General features: G+C 46.4%; 1 protein-coding gene and 1 long non-coding RNA gene across 10 annotated transcripts in view; both read left to right on the forward strand.

Moving 5' to 3' along the window:
- The window catches only part of NEDD4L (NEDD4 like E3 ubiquitin protein ligase), a 429,120-nt gene that overhangs the window by 99,777 nt on the left and 312,820 nt on the right, over positions 1–16,523 (forward strand). The gene's annotated exons all lie outside the window — the stretch shown is intronic.
- LOC145534750 (uncharacterized) lies at positions 8,751–15,351 on the forward strand. The gene is made up of 2 exons (XR_014074944.1): positions 8,751–13,971; positions 14,762–15,351. It is a non-coding gene; the product is annotated as an uncharacterized LOC145534750 (long non-coding RNA).

Raw genomic sequence — 16,523 nt, forward strand, 5'->3', positions numbered from 1 at the left:
GGTGTCTTAGCTACGGTGCAAGTAAAATCCATGGATGTGGACTCGCTTTGGAAACTCATCTGCGTTTGGGGATATGGATTCCAAATTTCAGATAACTAACTTCCAGATGAAATTTTGAAAGTCAGCCTGTGTTGTAAAGCAAGAGACTTATATTTGTGCAGAAGGACATCTGAAAACATGCAGAATGACCTGAGTCAAAACACATAAATAAGCCATCATCGTATCTTCCTCTGCCCTGAGGTGAACTACACGCTTTGTTTATTTTCCTGTTCCCACTCTTACTTCTGAACCTCAGAGTACCTGCCTTAATTATTAATATTAGAGAAGTAATTAAGAGTTGGCTGACTCTTCTGAACTTACTGCTTTTCCCAGGCAATTTCTCTCTAGCAAATGTGTTTTGTATAGAATTCAAATTGCCCATTTCCCCAAGGATACCTTCCTTAGACCTGGCAGTAACTACCTAATCTAGAAAGCTCTGCCTGTATTTGACAGGCTATTTATATTTGAGTGTGAAATAATGTGTGTCTTTCACTGGAGAAAGGAATGGTTCAGAAAGGGATTTGCAGCCCAGGACTAAATACGCACCACAAGCCTCAGCTGTTTGTTTATCCGGACTTTGAAAAATGGCTCTAGCTTTCGCTCGGGACAAGTACTGCATTCCTGATTCATCGATCTCCTTATCTCGGTGTCACACATGCTTTTGTTCGTTCTTACTCCTCTACGTTCGTTCTGTTACTTGGTGACATGTTGTTGGGGACAGAAGACTTTCCCAAGGGTTGGGAGTGCAAATTGATCTTTAAATCTTTGCAGTTTTACACTTAGTAAGGTATCAGGTGCTGTTTTCATGGAGGGGGAGTTTGGAACCTGGATTTTTTACCTGTTTCTAAGAGCACCTAACATCGGAGCAGCAATAGTCATAGCTACGTGTCACAGAAGAGTAAGTGTTATGACTTTTCAAGATAAAGAATTAGCCTATAGTGCATTTATTAAGTGTTTGTATTAAAGTCACGTATGAATGTGAGAGTTGGACTATAAAGAAAGCTGAGCGCCAAAGAATAGATGCTTTTGAACTATGGTGTTGGAGAAGACTCTTGAGAGTCCCTTGGACTCCAAGGAGATCCAACCAGTCCATCCTAAAGGAAATCAGTCTTGAATATTCATTGGAAGGACTGATGCTGAAGCTGAAACGCCAGTACTTTGGCCACCTGATGGGAAGAACTGACTCATTTGAAAAGAGCCTGATCCTGGGAATGATTGAAGGTGGGAGGAGAAGGGGATGACAGAGGATGAGATGGTTGGATGGCATCACTGACTCGCTGGACGTGAGTGTGAGCAGGCTCTGGGAGTTGGTGATGGACAGGATGGCCTGGCGGGCTGCAGTCCATGGGGTCACAAAGAGTCAGACATGACTGAGTGACTGAACTGAATAAGTGTCTGTTAAGAATATGTAATAATTACTTAGTAGTAGTTTATGCAAAAGCATGTGTGTTAGTTGCTTGGTCATGTCTGACTCTTGCCACCCCAGGTTTCTCTGTCCATGGGATTCTCCAGGCAAGAATACTGGAGTGGGCTGCCATTCCTTTTTCCAGAGGATCTTCCCGACCCAGGGATCTAACCCTGTCTCCTGCATTGCAAGCAGATTCTTTACCATCTGAGCCAAGTAGTTTATGCAAAGTATGTGGGAAATGTAATGATTTAATTTGAGATAATGCCTGCCTTCAGGGAGCATACCGTAAGCATTTTTGAATCTTTCTACTGTGAAATACAACACATGGAAAAGTGCACAAAACAAAGATACGCCGTTGTGGTGCAGCACAGTGAGCTCCTGTGCCCCATCAGTGTTCCTCCCCTTGACTCCTTTGCTCCTAAGCTTTCAGATTAAGTAGAAACCCCAGTTCTTAAATATGCTAATATTGTTAAGGGATATGTGTTCAGAGGTGGAAATGTGACATAAGAAGAAAAATAAAAATCCCAAGTAACCCAACCACAGTCAACTGATGTTATTTTTTTGATGATTGTAGTAGCTTTGTAATCAATTTTCTTTTATGCATTGAGTTGGTACCCTTTATGCATTTTTATACTGCCTGTTTAATTTATAAAATAAACATTTCCTTTTTTTTAAAAAAAAGGTTTAGTAAACTTTATTGTAAATGATTAGAAAGCATTCCATTATATGGATGTTCCCTTATCACTTGTCTGTTGCATGTTCTTGGACTGTTTTCCCTCATGTTTCCCTTGTTACAAGTAGGCACCGGGAAGCGTTTTTATTCATCGTGATCTTTCCTTTGATTTACTACTGTTTTCTCTTAATAAGTCAAAGAGTGTATGCATTTTTAGGAGGAACTTAAATTCTAAGTCAAAAGTAAGTAGTGGGATACACTGGATTAAGGTTTATAAGAGAAGAGAAGGTACCTGTTTTGTCAACTGAGGATGTGAGCTCTGCCTTGGTGCCTTCATGTAGTAGATGCTCAACGAATGCTTACTGATTGAATGAATGAGCATAGAAAGGCAGTGATCACAAAGGGTTTGGTTAGTGGTATAAACAGGAAGTGCTACAGTGGTTCATAGTAATTAAGATAATAGCTAATGCCTGTTGTGTTAACAGTTTGACACCGGGCCTTCATCCTAGGTGATTTACATGGGGTCTTGGGTTTTGGAGAGGAAGGGAATCCACATCTAATGCCCACATTAGAGTTAAGACTTTAAAATTAGGTGGGTTTAAAAAATTGAAACAGCTCAAATGTCCATCTGCAGATGAATGGGTGACCAAAAACATACATCCCATTATTCAGCAAGAAACAGGAATAAAGTACTGACGTGTGTCACAACACAGATGGACCTTAAAAACATGTGAAGTGAAAGAAGCCAGTCACAAAAGGCCACATATTAGTCTCTTTATATGAGGTGCCTGGAATAGATGCCTCCGTAGTGACAGAAAGTAGATTAATGTTTGTTTACGGCCGGGGGGGGGGCGGAAAATGGGTGTAGTTTTTCTTTTTTTTTCCAGGTGGTGACACTGTCCTAAAATTTGATAGTTGTCTTGGTTGCATCACTCTGAATATGTTAAAATCCATTGAATTGTACAGTTCAGCCCATCACGGTGGTTACCAGTTTGAGATGAGGAGCCCATGTGTATGGAGACATAGGCATGGGCCACGGAGCTGGCAGATCTTTCTAGAGTCAAAGGATGGACCACAGTGGGAGGTGTGCATAGAAGTGTGGGCTGGGCCAGTCTCGGAGGGCTGTGTGTGGTGATCAGTGGTGTGGACTGGTCTTCCAGGCAGTGTGGGGTCCTTGGGATCAGCTGATGGTGATGTAGCAAAAACATCTTCCAGAAACTTAATCCGGGTCGCTCTGCTGGTGTGCTGCAGAGGCAAGACGCCGGAAGGAGGGAGGTGAGTGTGCAAGATGGTGAGGCAAACTTGGGGAAAGTATGGGGACTGGAGGCCTGAGAGAGGCAAAGTTCAGAACTAAAGTGTCGGAGATGACTTCAGAGTTTGGAACCTTGACGCTTGTCAATGCAGTCATGCAAACGAGGGAAATGAAGTCAGTGCAAATACAGGTCCCAGTGTCTGTGAGTTCTGTGAAATGTTGCTGATACTCTGGTGTGTTGTTTCAGTCAAAGGACAGCCTTCATAGTTTTCTTCCAACCTGAATGTTTGCAAACAGTCTTTCCCTAGTGAAAAAGGAATCTTTTATTATACACTCATGAACCATAGATTCTCCTAAGAGACTCCTAAGGGAGTTTTCAGGAACCTGACTCTAAGGCTTGGATGGAGACAAGTGTATTTGTTAATCATTTGCATTAGTTTATGTTGTACAGTTTAGCAGAGTTTATAGCCGATTCCTTGGCAAGGAATGGTTAAGATTCCTACTGACTACTTATGATTTTGAGTTATAACCATCACAGCATGAGGGTAGACTCCCTGGTTTTGGAGAATTTTGCTTATAGATATTGAAATTTGAGCTATTGGATGTCATACATACTTTAGCTTTTAATCCTTTAAAACGTTTGGGTCTAACTTTATTGAGCACCATAGAATATTCATCATCCAGACCGTCAGGGTAAGACTCTTGTCAGAGACCCTTGAGTGGACAGCTCTCCAGGTAACTTAAAACTCGCTGAGGTGCAGAATGGTCTGTAAAATAAACTACCTGCTGGGTCAGGAGGGAGAAGATAAACTGAGATTTTAATATCTGTTTGTATCTGCAAAAAGAACTTTGAAAGAATTGGTAAGAAACCTAGCAACATAGTGGTTGCCTGTGGTGCTTTGTCTGTGTGGTAGGGAGTGGGGGGGGGGTGGGAAAGGGCTGGTGGAGAACAGGGGAACCTGGCTGGGTGAGGTCGGGGTGAGAGATGGATGCTTTTATATTGTATCAGCTTAGATATTTTTTTGAATGACACGAATGTATTATAGCCTTACCTTGGTACCCACGGGAGATCGGATACCAAAATCCATGGATGCTCAAGCCCCTTATATAAAACGACATGATATTTGCATTTAACTTAACCACATCCCTCTATGTACTGTAAATCATCTCTAGCTTACTTATAATAGCCAATACAATGTAAATGCTGTGTAAATAGTTGTAAATACAATGTAAATGCTATGTAAACAGTAAGACTTTTTGGAATATTTTTAATCCATGGTTAGCTGACTCTGGATAAGGAACCAGTGGATACAGAGGGCCTATTGTACTTATTTAGGAAACAATTTCACTTTCTAAGAAAGTTAGGGAACAATTCTTGTCCTTGGTTTTTAGCCTGCCCTCCTTGTTCTGCCATATTATATAGGACACATGGTCACATGCCTGATATATTTTAAGTATAACCAGATTTTCTACAAATTGGTTGACTTTATTTATTTTTTTAATGAATTTTTAAATCCAAGGGAATTACTCTATGTTTGGGGGGAAAAGTATATTACTAATTATACTAGTTTTCTACTGCTGAGTAACCTCAAAATTTAATCAGTTATTTTAAATTAAAAATTTTAAAGAATTATTATGTCATAGTCATTCTTCCTTTTCTGCGAAAGCTAGCCTTTGTTTCTAACTGCGTAAATTTCTCAGCTTCTTGCCAAAAGAATTTTATTCTGTACTGTCTCTGTGCATTTCAATCCAAGCTGTTGATTTTATAATTCTTTTAAAAATGTTGTGGATGTCCTATGACTCTTATTGGGGGTTCACTTTATTAGACAAAAGTCGCATCCTCAGATCTCTTCAAGATAAGCAGTTCTCTTTATTGGGCTTTTTCTGAGAGTAACAAGGGGCCACAGCCTTCCTTCTTAGAAGCCTTTTTGTTGGTCTGCATGATTCTGAGTTCTTCTCAGTTCTTAATGCAGATTCTGTCGGTGGCACCTTCAACACTCGGCCTGGACATTTCCTTACATCAAACAGGCAGCATGCTGCTGACCTTTCTTTCACTAAATAATAAGGATTCTTTCATTACAACTTCTAATATCATTTCCCTCGTTGAACTCCATAAGTCCTAGCCTCCCGAAAGACAGCCAGGGTTCTGCAGAGCTTTCTATATCAGAATGCTGCAGGCTCATCCTTTAAGTCCTTCCAACTTCTCCCCCCGCCAGGTTCCAAAACCACTCACACATTTTGGGTTTTTCTTACAGCAGCACACCAGTTCCAGTTACCAAAATCTATACAAGTTATATATTGCTGCAGTACAAGTGAGTCCAAACCTCAGTGGCTTCAAACGGTGAACATCATTTTTCAGTTTTTTGCAGATCAGGAGGTCCTAGAGTGGCTCCAGTGGGTGGTGATGGCTCAGGGTGTCTCTTGAGGTTGTCATCTGTACACTGGCCTTGGCTGGAGTCATCTGAAGGCTTGAATGGGGTTGGAGGACCTGCTACCCAGCTCTCACGTATGCGCCTGGTGGATTAGTGCTTGTTGCTGGGGAGCCAGTTTCTTGCTGTGTGGATCCCCTTCACGGCATGGCAGCCGTCTTTCCTTAGAACTTGGTTCAAAAGAGGTGCAAGCTGCCACATGTTTTATGACCTCATCTCACCCGGTCACTTCCACGATATCCTCTGGGTTATATGTCCTTGCTGTTTATTGTGGAGGGTGACCACACAAGGGTGTGAACTCGGGAGGCAAATTCACCTCCCCATCAGGATCACCCCATGATGGGGGTCACCAGGGAGGCTGGCCAACACAGGTTCTGTGGGATTTAGTGAGATACCTCAGTGATTATGGTTTGCCAATGAAAATGGTTTGCTTTAAAGCCAGGCCATCTAATTTCTGTTAATTAGATTGGCTTTTTTAAATTTATTATTATTACCATTTGGCCCTTGTTTGCAAAACTCTTCCTAGAATGGGCCTCACCCGGCTGAAGTTTAATGTTACTTATATGCCCTCTGCTATAACAAGAAAGAACCATGAGGACTTCATTATTGCATTTTTGCATAAATGCAGCTGTGTGTGTTTATTACTCAATATCCATGTTATAACTTCTTAAATGTTTTCCTCCAGAAATCAGTGTAAGCAGAAACTTGGTTTCTGTTGTTTACTTGGCCAGGGAGAAGCTGAAAGTGAAATTTGTTGAAGTATAGCAGTTAGGTTGATCCTGGCTTATTACTATTCTTATTACTTGATATTTTGCTGTGAGATGTTCCAATTTATTTGTGAGATAAAAGCCAGATCTTCTTGAATTCAACAAATGATTATTGCACTCCTTGTTTGCTGGACTTTGGTCCAGGTGCTATGGATACAGAAGTGAAACATAGGAAGCCTCACTTTTCTCCAGCTCCCAGTCTAGTAATAAGAAGTACATTAACCTCTGCTCCAGTCTGTAGGATTCGGCCTCAGAGAAAGCCTCATTCATATGCATCGCCTCCTCCATTCAGATTTAATCGCATACTTCTAGTTTGTAGGAAAAAACCTGAAGAAAACGTGACCAGTATGAGTTGTTGATTTAGGAGAGAAAGCTTTTAGAAGTGGCTGATGGGCGCTGAATAAGATGGTATGATGCTTAAAGGTCATAAGATTGGAATCTTAGAAGGCCCCTGGTTCAGATGGTGTGAAATGCACCTCAGAAAGGTGAATGGCAGATGCTGCGTCCGCTGAGAACAGGAGCTCCCGCTAGGAGCTGCCAGCCTTTTAGACAGAACTGTAGAACCTGGGGGTGTTCTTCAGGTCTTGGGGGAACCCTGGCCATGCCCTCAGCATTATCTTTTATTCCTTCTCTTCCTCTGAGGCTGTGTTTATACTTAGTGGTCATTGCCCAGAGCTCCCAAGACTGAGTCACAAGTGAAACTGTATGTGAACAGTTGAGGGGCCTTGTAAGGAGGTATTACTCTCAGTGTAAATTATTCTGGGAGCGGGGGACCTGAAAGTCCTTGTCACTGGATCATGAGGTGAGCTCAATACGACCAGCTCCTGAGCTCCTGTGGACTTTGTGGGTTCCTTCTCTGTTCTTTGGTGAATTGCTCTTTCTCATCTTTGTGGTATTGTCCAGAGAATATCTTCTTGATTTATCTTATTGCCCTTGAACTTCTTTTCCTTTTTAAAAAAATTATTTATTTTTGCCTGTGCTGGGTCTTCACTGCTGCAAGGGCTTTTCTCTGGTTGCAGGGATCGGGGGCTATTCTCCAGTTGGCGTGTGTGGGTTCCTTCTCTCGCTGCAGAGCGTGGGCTCTAGGGCGCACGGGCCTCGGTCCTTTCGGCTGCGGGCTCTAGAGCGCAAGCTCTAGCTGTGGCACACAGGCTTCGTTGCTCTGTGGCATGCGGGATCCTCCTGGGCTGGGAATGGAACCCGTGTCTCCTGCAGCGGCAGGCAGACTCTTCACCACCGAGTCACCAGGGAAGCCCTGCCGTTGCAATCTCTGACTTTGTTGCTTGTTCCTTTTGTAGAATTTTGTTTTGTTTGTATAGAAGTGTGTTGTTTAAAAAACTTAGAAAACAGCGACCTAAAACTCCATTGACTTGTGGACTTAGAGTCTGTATGAGAGCCTGAGTGGAGATGGTGCGGCCCAGCAGCCAAGCAGGTAAGCCTCTCTGTTCACTGACTGTCTTGCTGATGCTTGTGTGTCCCTGCTGGCTGGGAATCCGGTACCCCCTGAAGCCCCTCATTCCAGACTTGGGATAGTAATGTAGGAAAGTCTTCCTTCGTCTGAGGGGTGGTCATGGCCTGAATTGTGTCCCTCCACTAATTCTTATGTTGAAGCCTTAATCCTCAGTTCTTGAGAATGTGACTTGGTGGAAATAGGGATGATTAAGCTAAAATGAGGCCTTTAGGGTGGGCCCTTGTCCAGTCTGAGTGGTGTCCTGATAAGAAGGGGGCAGGAGACATCAGGAGGACACAGGAGAAAGGGCCCTGTGAGGACACAGCAATCACGTGGCCGTCTGCCAGCCCAGGAGAGAGACCTCAGGAGGAAGCGGCCTTGTGGACACCTTCGTCTTGGACTTCTGACCTCCAGAACCATGAGAAATAAATTCCTGTTGTTTAAGGCACCCCGTGGGTGGTATTTTGTTATGGCAGCCCTGGCAGACTAGTACAGGAGGAATCAGCCTTCTTGTCAGTTCTACAGACTAACCCTTATTCCATCATAGGAGCCGAGAGAGAGCCAGGCTGAGCCCGTGTCTACGTGACAACCTTCCAGGTCCTTCCTGCCCACCTGGGGAACCCTCTCCACCGGAACCAGGCCCTCCACTGACTGGCTGCCAGTTTGCATCTCTCTTCAAGTGTGGTGACCAGAATTTGGCACTCTGGAAGGTTCCAGAACCTTCCAATGCAACAGAGTGGACAGCGCTCAGGCTTTGGAGTCTCTGAGATGTCGAGTTCATGTGCACTTCTCTGTCCTTGGGCAAATTGTTGAACCTTCTGGGACCCCATAAAAGGATCCTTGGGTCCTCATTTATAAAAGGAGATGTGAGATTGTATGTGTCGCTTGCCCAGTGGGGACTGGTGTGTGGTTAGCACCCAGGGGAGGATGATCAACTGCTGATACCTCCGCCGTTCATTGACGCTTCCTCTGTACCAGGCACCACTGCTCAGGGCTTGACAGGGATTTATGCATTTAATCTTCATGTGAGCCAGGACTGTACGTATTAGCTTTATCCCCATTTTACAGATGAGCCATTGCCGTCTTGGAGACGGTTATGTAACTTGTCCATGCTACTGCAGCCACAAGAAGGAGGGCCAGCGTTTTCATCCTAGCGTAGGCCTCCAGGAGCTGCCTTCTTAGCTGCTGGGCTGTGTTCCGCTACCACACGATGGCATGAGATTTTGTCTTCCTGTAAATAGGCCTGTAGGGTTGTTGTGAATGTTGCCCGAGACCACAGAAGCTCCTGGACAACCGCTTACTTCTGGGGGCTTAGAAGATTCAGGCCGCCCGTGCCCCGGGAGGGGGTGTTGTGTTGCCCTCCTGTAAGTGCCCCACGCCGTAGCTCTTTGGCTCCAGGTATGGAGTGTCAGATTCATTCGCTCAGTGTCATCTCTGGAACTCGTCACTCTGTCATTCCACGTGCTAAGTGTTTTTCGTAGCTTATTGTCAGCTCCAAGCGTGGCAGACAAGCCTTCTAAGAACCAAGTTAAAGGTACGGGTAAGAGGTGGGATGAGAGGGGCTGGAGTCAGGGCAGGCGCCACGATGCACCGGCAGCATCTTCCTCTCCAGTTTGAGACACTTTGACCAGCTGGAGGGTGTCGGCCGCACGGAGGGTAAACACGCGGACACCCCAGGTGGAGGCTTTGCACGTGAGATAAATGATGGGCTCGTGTGACCCAGATGATTCGGACCTGCTGGGATGAGCGGGTGGGTTTGTGCGTAGAACATAGGAAAGATTGCCAAGCATCTGTTAGTTGGAATTGGGAAGTAGGAGAGGGTCTGGTGGGGCACCATGTGCTGAAAGTGAAAGTGCTGATCGCTCAGTCATGTCCAGTTCTTTGGGACCCACAGGATGCAGCCCACCCGACTCCTCTGTCCATGGGACTCTCCAGGCAAGAATACTGGAGTGGGTAGCCATTCCCTTCTCCAGGGGATCTTCCCAACCCAGGGATTCAACCCAGGTCTCCTGCATTGCAGGCAGATTCTTTACCATCTGAACGACCAAGGAAGCCCTGACTACATGCCAAGGCCCAGGTCTTATGAGGGGCATAGCAGAGATCACAGTGCTGAGCAGGACATGTAGAGAGCAGTAGGCAAGACGATTCTGATGGGACTGATTCAGGGGAAAGGCATGAGGTACAAAGGTCATTGAGGAATGCTGCTAGACTGCTTTGAGTAAGTGAAGGTGAGCAAGAATTGCTCTTTCTGGACTGACTCCATCAGCCACTTGGCACAGTGCTATCAAGTGTTATGGAGAGGAGAAGATAAGTGAGAATATTCTTGATCCAGAAGAACTTGCAGTTTGTTTAGCAGCACAAAAGCAGTAGCATTTTAGGTAGGTGCAGTGCAAAGCATCAACCTTTTGATTTATGTGGGATTTAAGAAGTCACAGATTTTGGTACCTCTGCTGGTGGCTCAGTCACAAAGAATCGGCCTACAATACAGGAGATGTGGGTTTGATCCCTGGGTCGGGAAGATCCCCTGGAGAATGGAATGACAACCCACTCCAGTAATGTTGCCTGGAGAATTCCAAGACAGAGGAGCCTGGTGAGCTACAAACCATGGGGTTGGAAAGAGTCAGACACGACCGAGCAGCCAACACTTTCTTTTTCACTTCCCTAGTACGAGAGGGAAAAGATCCCATGCGTTCCCTGTTTTCAGTGGAGTGTCAGCAACATGTGAACAGATTCCGTTTTAAGATACAGTCAGGGATTCCTGTTGCAAGTGTTGCTTAGATAGGAGGACATTTCCGTGAAGCAGAGATGGTTGTAGGTAGGTTCCTTCATAGGCTGTGAGCTCTTGGCAACGTGGGTTTTGCTGAAGGTAGTGAGTTTCATTAAATTACATGCTGTCTAGCATGGTGCTTTTTCAAATAGGAATTTTTCAAGAAGTATTCATTCCACAGTGATCTTGAGAAATAGCAAGCTGTTTGGTGAGAAATGCATAAGGCATGGTGGTAGGTACTTGTCCTGACTCAGCCTTCCAATCTATCATAGCTGGTCAGTAATAACATTTCATAATTGTCCTTGTCCCTTAGACTAACTGGTATCGCAGCAGGTTTTTCTTGAAAAGCAGGAGTAACAAAATAGTTATCTCCAGGCTGGGTGAAAAAAAATAAAAGACTACCACCCCACCCCAAATGAAGCTGGATACCGCCAAGTCTCTCAGGCCTGTATACATTCATTTCCGTGGTGGGTATTTCACTTGAAGAAGTTTTGTCATATAAAGGCATGTGACACAGCTGGGGGCCACCCTCCTCTGGCCTGTCCTTTCGTATCGTCTGCTGATACAACACAGAGGTCAAACATCGTATGATTTTCGCTGGGGGAGAATGCTCAGATCCACTCTCCAAACATAACCAGCGCTGACGCACTAAGGAAGTGGTCTGTGTTTTGTAGACGAGTGAAATAGCAGGTCTGAAGTCAGTTCAGATTGGAGGAGTCCTACTGGATGTTGCACGTGGGAGCCAGTCTTTACAGCTTGCTGCCCGCCTCGTATGATGTTAGCGGGGGATGTGCAGCCCTCACCCCCGGCGCTTCGGGAACAGTGGAGGCAGGCCTGTGGCATGGTTTCTTGAAGCCTGACTCCCTCCTCCCCTCCTCCCTTGGCGCGGTCACTGGGGTGGCCGGTGCCTGTCTCCGTGTTGTGCAAAGTAGAGGCCCAGATCTCTGGTGCAGCTTGCGAAAAGCCCTTCTCAGCTGCAGGGCAGCCTCGCCTGGCCGCCCCGGCCCTCCCGGCCTGCCGCTGCCGTGTGCTCCACGTGCTCTGGCCACGTCCTCTGGCTGCAGTGCACCCTGTTGTCTCTTCTCAGTTGATCACACTTCAGGGCTCATCTTCCTGTCCCTGCTCCATGGACGCCACCCCTGCAGAGATGGCTTTCATCTCTGCCAGTGGATCACACGCCGAGGGCCGGACTGGATAGGGTGGCGGGATCCTGGGGGGCCTGGAGACCAGGCAGCTGGGGGTGACAGACCCCATACCTTTGGAGCTGTCTTAGTGACACATGAGAAGCGTGTAGGCTTGTAGTGCAGACTGTTGCCTCTGCTTCTTTCACGAACACCTAGAAGGAAAGTCTGAAAGAAAAATTCAAAGAGAATTTCCCTGTTCATGACCTGAAGTGAAGTGAGGTGACAGTCGCTCAGTGGTGTCTGACTTTGCGACCCTGTGGGCTGTACAGTCCACATGTTGCCTGGAGAATTCCAAGATGGACCCCATGGACTGTAGCTCACCAGGCTCCTCTGTCTTGGAATTCTCCAGGCCGGAATACTGGAGTGGGGAGCCTTTCCCTTCTCCAGGGGATCTGCCCAACCCAGGTCTCCTGCATTGCAGGCAGATTCTTTACCAGCTGAGCCACAAGGGAAGCCCATTCATGGCCTGTGAGTTTAAAAACAAAGGCTAGGTGGTGTTTGTAAACTTAGGCAGCATTGAGCCTCTCCCAACTGCTGGGCTGACAGCTTAGAAGGCTCTAGGCGTGTCCTGAAAATTTCAGAGTGTCCACTGATTGTAAATATATATAGACTCAGACATTTTTTCTAGATGTGTTACAGGTTAAGCTGTAGTTCAGGAGGTTTTTATTCCTCTTTTTTTTTTTTTTAATAGTTTTATGTATATATTTTTGGCTGTGCTGGGTCTTCATTGCTATGCGGGCTTTTCTTCTAGTTGCGGTGAGCAAGGGTTAGTCTAGTTGTGATGTGCGGGCTTCTTCTTGGGGTGCTTTCTCTTGTTTGCACGCAGGCTTCAGTAGTTGAGGCTCGTGGGCTCAAGAATTGTGGTGCACGGACTCAGTTGCTCCACGGCATGTGGGATCGTCCCAGACCAGGGATCGAACCCGTGTCCCGTGCATTGCAAAATGGACTCAGCCACTGGACCACTGGGGAAGCCCTTATTCCTCATTCTTTTCCTTCCTCCCAACGTGATGTCATTGGTCCGAGTTCTTAGTCCCTGAGGGGCTGGTTGTCCACTGGTGTTTATTGAGCTGCGCTTGGCTCCCAGGGCCATGGAGCCAGGTGAGGAGGGCCACGGTTATCCAGGGGAGTCTTACTGAGGGCCTGGCTGCTAGGTGCATGCTGGGAAAGGGAGAAAAGACTGTCTCGTGGCCGGTGCTGGAGGAGTGTGCCCTCAGGGAGAACACGTGCACCTGCCCCTCTCTCCCGCTCCCTCCCCTCTCTCCCGCTCCCTCCCCTCTCTCCCGCCCCCCTCCCCTCTCGCTCACCCCTCCCCTCTCACCCCCGCTCACTCGCACACTCTCTGATTTATTTGTCAGCCCCTCTGGTTGCTTACTCAGTGTTGTGCACGTCTGTGTTGTCACAGAGCCCAGGGCAGCCTGGGGCCTGTGCTGTCCAGGAAAGAGGGAGGCTGTCTCTTCCGGCGAGGCTGCACTGTGAGCTGGCTTTGCAGGGCGGGCAGGCATTTGAAAGATGGAAAAATGGAGGTGGGGTGGGGATGGGGGTGTTAATCCCGGGCGGTGGGGGGTAGCATGGACACAGGGGTGAGGCCAGAAAGTACCAGGGTCCCTTCAGAGGATGTGGCATACTTGGATTTGCCCAGGGTGGGAGGCAGTGGGGTGAAGTGAGGTCTGGACAGGTGGGTGGAGCTAATTGCGGATTAGCTCCTCCCCACCCCCCAGTCTGGTCTGAAGGGCAGAAGGGCAGCCTTGGGAGGGCATCTGGCTGGAGGTGCCCACCCCCAGCATCACACGGAACCCTCACCCACGTGGTTCCTGGCTGCTGAGACAGTGAGGCTGCAAATCTTTAGTGGAGTTTGAATGTCTCTGCAGTTTCCCTGTAACCATTTCCATATTTTCTTCTATTTTTCACTGGGGGCATTTTCTAGTGTTCTTATTTGAGCATAAAATAAGACATGCCCTGGGACTTCCCTGGCAGTCCCAGTGGTTAAGACTGTGCTCAGATGGTAAATAATCTGCCTGTGATGCAAGAGACACGGGTTCGATCCCTGGGTCGGGAAGCCCCCCTGGAGGAGGGCATGGCAACACACTCCAGTATTCTTGCCTGGAGAATCCCATGGATGGAGGAGCCTGGTGGACTGCAGTCTGTGGGGTCACAAAGAGTTGGACATGACTGAGCAGCTAACACACACACATTCCAATGCAGGGGCATGAGTTCAGTCACTGGTGGGGAACTAACATCCTGCATGCCAGGTGAAAAACTTAGTCTGCATTGCAGGCAGATTCTTACCATCTGAACCACCAGGGAAGCCAGGCCACATGAGGTCTGACTGAAAAAGCAAAGAAGCAAGGAAAACCCCCTAAAACAAAAATAAAAAAACAAGGCATGCCCACACACTTTAAATTCTGTTAGAAAGCTTTGTCTCATAGGATCTAGAATTTTAGGCCTTAGGTTTTGGGAATGCCAAGTGTTTACATTTTGGGGCTGCTTTTACTGGAACGATCTGGTCTCTTCCCAGTGGAACTCCTTGGTAAAACCTACTGTTAGTGTCTGAGTCTTTTTATGTATGTTGTCTTCATCTCTGAAAGTGAGAAGTGAAAGTGTTAGCCGCTCAGTCATGTCCGCCTCTTTGCAACCTCATGGACTTTGCAACCTCAGGACTGTAACCTGCCAGGCTCCTCTGTCCATGGAATTCTCCAGGCAAGAATACTGGAGTGGGTAGCCATTCCCTTTCCCTTCTCCAAGTGATCTTCCCAACCTAGGGGTTGAACCCAGGTCTCCTGCATTGCAGGCAGATTTATTTACCATCTGAGCCACCATCTCTAGGGGATACTTTATCACCAATAGCTGTATGAGGATTATGTTTGAATGCTAAATCACCTTACAGTGAGGTTTGATGATAAAAGTCATTCTGTGGTCGTCTTTACCTGAAATGCATTGTCCTGGCTTTCGTGTAAAGCTACATTTTGCGTCGTGGTGAGTTTTGTTGAAAACAAGGAGCCTCAGTGCGTTCCAAAGCCAGCTCTCTGCTTCTCCGTGCTATCATGAGTTACTCCTCTCATGGTGGAACCATATGATCGTCTGTCCTGAGGTCCATCAATCACGGAATGTGTTTGTGTCCAGACATGAACTCTTCTCAGCCTTGCAAAATTGGTATCAGTGCAGCAAACTGGCGTGTGGAAGAACAGCAGGTGGCAGTTAGAAGCTTGGGGTTTTTCTCGTCTACTGATTTCACATCAGCCATTTAAGGTTCTAATCTTCAGAGCACTAAGGTCAGTGCTTCATAAAATTGCAGATCAAACCGTGACATCTCAAGTAGCAAACCATTTAGAAATCTTCCTTAAATTACCAAAAAAAAAAAATTTAGAAATCTTCCTTAAATTACCAAAAAAAAAAAAGAAGAAAGAAAAAAATAAGGTGAGTACATGATGGCTTGTTTTGTTCCCAAGACACAGGACGTAACCCTCCAGCTCTGTGGGTTTTTATTCTGATGGGAAGGAAGTGAGACTATTGTGACTTAGTGTCAGGGATGGTGTGTCAGAGGTGGCAGCTCTGTGCTAAGTGGTGTTTAGAACACAGAACTGCTGAATCCTTGGCCAGAATTCATCTGGAGTCTGGAAGCAGGCTGTGAACGCATGGGCCATTCCAAGTGGGAGAAGCCTTCCGTTCCCACGAGGAGTAAAGGGAGAACCCACAGCTGACCTGTGTAGTTGAACGGATACAGCTCCAGGCCAAGTGCCGTGCTCTTTTATTCGCAAAGGATGTCAGAGACAAAAGTCAGAGCCCCAAGTTGCATCCTCAGCACAATAGCAGGAATTCTCGGGTCTTTATCTGGTTGAAGTGAGTCAGGACATGTGTGACATGTTATCTAAAGTTTAAGCTTAATTGAGCCCAAGGACCTTCTCTTCTGAGTAGCACATACTGGAGTCAGGTCTGCAGATGGTAGAAGAGAGGAGTGGTCTCAGATACAGACCTGGGATGGTGTGCCAGACGAGGGTGACAGGTATTTGGAAGTGTTCATGTTGTTGAGTCCAAGGTTGTGCTGCTCCTTGCATAACAGGCGAGTTGCTGGGGCAAAGAACAGTGACTTTATTCAGGAAGCCAGGAGACTGAGATGATGATGAACTAGGGTTCCAAAGAACCCACCTTATCTGAGATAGAGTTCAGACTTCTTTTATGTTTAAAGGGAAGGCAGTGCCGTTGGTTGATGTTTATTGGGAAGGCGGTGTCCTTGGTTGTGACAAACTTCTTACTGTCGGAATCCTTTGTTCTTGCATCTGCCCACCTAGGCTGAGTCATGATGTTCCTGTGATTCTCCAGGATTCATGTTATTCTTTGTTCTGCAACTTCTTATCTCTACGTGAATGGAAAAGTGTTATATCCTTAAACGTTGGCCTGGGTATTTGAAGTAGACCCAAAGAGGTGTGAGGTGGTCTTTCTGAGTTTTGAGATTGAGTAGTTTGAGCGGCTACATTAGTGTCCATGCACAGTGCAGAAAAGCCCTTCATGGACACCCAGCCTCAATTAGAGATGTGATATCCCACTTTTGGTTGTTTG

This window comes from Giraffa tippelskirchi, chromosome 14 (assembly GCF_054371585.1).
Source record: "Giraffa tippelskirchi isolate mGirTip1 chromosome 14, T2T-mGirTip1v1.2.pri, whole genome shotgun sequence".
Taxonomy (NCBI): domain Eukaryota; kingdom Metazoa; phylum Chordata; class Mammalia; order Artiodactyla; family Giraffidae; genus Giraffa; species Giraffa tippelskirchi.